Genomic DNA, 4,778 nt, shown 5'->3' with positions numbered 1-4,778 from the left:
CTAAGCCAGTGTAGCTAGATATCATTATAACACTTAGCCAGTGTAGCTAGATATCATTATAACACTGAGCCAGTGTAGCTAGATATCATTATAACACTGAGCCAGTGTAGCTAGATATCATTATAACACTTAGCCAGTGTAGCTAGATATCATTATAACACTAAGCCAGTGTAGCTAGATATCATTATAACACTGAGCCAGTGTAGCTAGATATCATTATAACACTTAGCCAGTGTAGCTAGATATCATTATAACACTGAGCCAGTGTAGCTAGATATCATTATAACACTGAGCCAGTGTAGCTAGATATCATTATAACACTTAGCCAGTGTAGCTAGATATCATTATAACACTGAGCCAGTGTAGCTAGATATCATTATAACACTGAGCCAGTGTAGCTAGATATCATTATAACACTGAGCCAGTGTAGCTAGATATCATTATAACACTTAGCCAGTGTAGCTAGATATCATTATAACACTGAGCCAGTGTAGCTAGATATCATTATAACACTGAGCCAGTGTAGCTAGATATCATTATAACAATTAGCCAGTATAGCCTCTGTCATATCTCTGACTGTCTGAGTTGAAAGCCTTGTATTCTGTCATGATACTGATTGGCTGAGTTGAAAGCCCTGTATTCTGTCATGTCTCTGATTGGTTGAGTTGAAAGCCCTGTATTCTGTCATGTCTCTGATTGGTTGAGTTGAAAGCCCTGTGTTCTGTCATGTCTCTGATTGGTTGAGTTGAAAACCCTGTGTTCTGTCATGACTCTGATTGGCTGAGTTGAAAGCCCTGTGTTCTGTCATGACTCTGATTGGCTGAGTTGAAAACCCTGTGTTCTGTCATGACTCTGATTGGCTGAGTTGAAAACCCTGTGTTATGTCATGCCATTTGGAGCAGTGGCTTCTTCCTTGCCTTTCAGTTTTTTTTTTATTTTTTTAATTTTATTTCATCTTTATTTAACCAGGTAGGCCAGGTGAGAACACCTTTATTTAACCAGGTAGGCCAGTTGAGAACACCTTTATTTAACCAGGTAGGCCAGGTGAGAACACCTTTATTTAACCAGGTAGGCCAGGTGGGAACACCTTTATTTAATCAGGTAGGCCAGTTGAGAACACCTTTATTTAACCTGGTAGGCCAGGTGGGAACACCTTTATTTAACCAGGTAGGCCAGTTGAGAACACCTTTATTTAACCAGGTAGGCTATGTGGGAACACCTGTATTTAACCAGGTAGACTAGTTGAGAACACCTTTATTTAACCAGGTAAGTAAATTGAGAACACCTTTATTTAACCAGGTAGGTCAGTTGAGAACACCTTTATTTAACCAGGTAGGCCAGTTGAGAACAACTTTATTTAACCAGGTAGGCTAGTTGAGAACACCTTTATTTAACCAGGTAGGCTAGTTGAGAACACCTTTATTTAACCAGGTAGGCCAGTTGAGAACACCTTTATTTAACCAGGTAGGCTAGTTGAAAACACCTTTATTTAACCAGGTAGGCTAGTTGAGAACACCTTTATTTAACCAGGTAGGTCAGTTGAGAACACCTTTATTTAACCAGGTAGGCTAGGTGGGAACACCTGTATTTAACCAGGTAGACTAGTTGAGAACACCTTTATTTAACCAGGTAAGTCAGTTGAGAACACCTTTATTTAACCAGGTAGGTCAGTTGAGAACACCTTTATTTAACCAGGTAGGCCAGTTGAGAACACCTTTATTTAACCAGGTAGGCTAGTTGAGAACACCTTTATTTAACCAGGTAGGCTAGTTGAGAACACCTTTATTTAACCAGGTAGGCCAGTTGAGAACACCTTTATTTAACCAGGTAGGCTAGTTGAGAACACCTTTATTTAACCAGGTAGGCTAGTTGAGAACACCTTTATTTAACCAGGTAGGCCAGTTGGCCTTTATTTAAGTTGAGAACACCTTTATTTAACCAGGTAGGCTAGTTGAGAACACCTTTATTTAACCAGGTAGGCCAGTTGAGAACACCTTTATTTAACCAGGTAGGCTAGTTGAGAACACCTTTATTTAACCAGGTAGGTCAGTTGAGAACACCTTTATTTAACCAGGTAGGTCAGTTGAGAACACCTTTATTTAACCAGGTAGGTCGGTTGAGAACACCTTTATTTAACCAGGTAGGTCAGTTGAGAACACCTTTATTTAACCAGGTAGGCCAGTTGAGAACACCTTTATTTAACCAGGTAGGCTAGTTGAGAACACCTTTATTTAACCAGGTAGGCTAGTTGAGAACACCTTTATTTAACCAGGTAGGCCAGTTGAGAACACCTTTATTTAACCAGGTAGGCTAGTTGAGAACACCTTTATTTAACCAGGTAGGCTAGTTGAGAACACCTTTATTTAACCAGGTAGGCCAGTTGAGAACACCTTTATTTAACCAGGTAGGCTAGTTGAGAACACCTTTATTTAACCAGGTAGGCCAGTTGAGAACACCTTTATTTAACCAGGTAGGTCAGTTGAGAACACCTTTATTTAACCAGGTAGGTCGGTTGAGAACACCTTTATTTAACCAGGTAGGTCAGTTGAGAACACCTTTATTTAACCAGGTAGGCCAGTTGAGAACACCTTTATTTAACCAGGTAGGCTAGTTGAGAACACCTTTATTTAACCAGGTAGGCTAGTTGAGAACACCTTTATTTAACCAGGTAGGCCAGTTGAGAACACCTTTATTTAACCAGGTAGGCTAGTTGAGAACACCTTTATTTAACCAGGTAGGCTAGTTGAGAACACCTTTATTTAACCAGGTAGGTCAGTTGAGAACACCTTTATTTAACCAGGTAGGCTAGGTGGGAACACCTGTATTTAACCAGGTAGACTAGTTGAGAACACCTTTATTTAACCAGGTAAGTCAGTTGAGAACACCTTTATTTAACCAGGTAGGTCAGTTGAGAACACCTTTATTTAACCAGGTAGGCCAGTTGAGAACACCTTTATTTAACCAGGTAGGTCAGTTGAGAACACCTTTATTTAACCAGGTAGGCCAGTTGAGAACACCTTTATTTAACCAGGTAGGCCAGTTGAGAACACCTTTATTTAACCAGGTAGGCTAGTTGAGAACACCTTTATTTAACCAGGTAGGCCAGTTGAGAACACCTTTATTTAACCAGGTAGGCCAGTTGAGAACACCTTTATTTAACCAGGTAGGCTAGTTGAGAACACCTTTAATTAACCAGGTAGGTCAGTTGAGAACACCTTTTTATTTAACCAGGTAGGCTAGTTGAGAACACCTTTATTTAACCAGGTAGGTCAGTTGAGAACACCTTTATTTAACCAGGTAGGTCAGTTGAGAACACCTTTATTTAACCAGGTAGGCCAGTTGAGAACACCTTTATTTAACCAGGTAGGCTAGTTGAGAACACCTTTATTTAACCAGGTAGGCTAGTTGAGAACACCTTTATTTAACCAGGTAGGCCAGTTGAGAACACCTTTATTTAACCAGGTAGGTCAGTTGAGAACACCTTTATTTAACCAGGTAGGTCAGTTGAGAACACCTTTATTTAACCAGGTAGGCTAGTTGAGAACACCTTTATTTAACCAGGTAGGCTAGTTGAGAACACCTTTATTTAACCAGGTAGGTCAGTTGAGAACAAGTTCTCATTTACAACTGCGACCTGGCCAAGATAAAGCAAAGCAGTGTGACAGATACAACAACTCAAACAACAACACAGTTACACATGAGATAAACAAACATACAATCAATAATAACATAGAAAAAGTTTATATACAGTGTGTGCAAATGAGGTAGGATAAGGGAGGTAAGGCAATAAATCGGTCATAGTGGCAAAATAATTACAATATAGCAATTAAGGTTATGTTGATATAGGACTCGTTTTACTGTGGATATAGATACTGTTGTATCCTCCAGCATCTTCACGAGGTCCTTTGCTGTTGTTCTGGGATTGATTTGCACTTTTTGCACCAAAGTACGTTAATCTCTAGGAGACAGAACGCGTCTCCTTCCTGAGCGGTATGATGGCTGCGTTGTCCCATGGTGTTTATACTTGTGTACTATTGTTTGTACAGATGAACGTGGTTCCTTCAGGCGTGAACCAGAGTTGTGAAGGCCTAAATGACATTTTTCAGGTCTGCCTTTTAGATTTTCCCATGATGTCAAGGCACTGCGTTTGAAGGTAGGCCTTGAAATACATGTCCTGGTACACCTCAAATTGACTCAAATACTGTCAAATAGCCTATCAGAAACTTCTAAAGCCATGACATAATTTTCTGGAATTTTCCAAGCTGTTTAAAGGCACAGTCAACTTAGTGTATGTAAACTTCTGACCCACTGGAACTATGATACAGTGAATTATAAGTGAAATATCTGTCTGTAAACAATTGTTGAAAAAATTACTTGTGTCATGCACAAAGTAGATGTCCTAACCGACTTGCCAGAACTATAGTTTGTTAACAAGAAATTTGTGGAGTGGTTGAAAAACAAGTTTTAATGACTCAAACTCAAACTTAGTGTATGTAAACCTCCAACTTCAACTGTACATATATGTATATATATATATATATATATATATATATAGAACAAAACAAAACACATCATGACAAGAGAGACAACACTACATAAAGAGAGACCTAAGACAACAGCACGGTAGCAACACAACATGGTACAAACATTATTATAGACAACAGCACAAAGGGCAAAAAGGCGGAGACAACAATACATCACGCAAAGCACCTACAACTGCCAGTAAGAGCGTCCATGATTGAGTCCATCTCCTCTATACCATGTTTCTTTCTCTCTCA

At 39.3% G+C, this 4,778-nt stretch overlaps 1 long non-coding RNA gene across 1 annotated transcript; it reads left to right on the top strand.

Moving 5' to 3' along the window:
* The first annotated feature begins 1,633 nt into the window (after positions 1–1,633).
* LOC127913502 (uncharacterized) lies at positions 1,634–3,516 on the top strand. Its single transcript, XR_008085771.1, has 4 exons — positions 1,634–1,695; positions 2,042–2,111; positions 3,269–3,330; positions 3,463–3,516. It is a non-coding gene; the product is annotated as an uncharacterized LOC127913502 (long non-coding RNA).
* The last annotated feature ends 1,262 nt before the right edge of the window (positions 3,517–4,778 follow it).

This window comes from Oncorhynchus keta, chromosome 3, assembly GCF_023373465.1.
Source record: "Oncorhynchus keta strain PuntledgeMale-10-30-2019 chromosome 3, Oket_V2, whole genome shotgun sequence".
NCBI lineage: Eukaryota > Metazoa > Chordata > Actinopteri > Salmoniformes > Salmonidae > Oncorhynchus > Oncorhynchus keta.
This window is presented reverse-complemented; position numbering and strand designations above follow the sequence as displayed.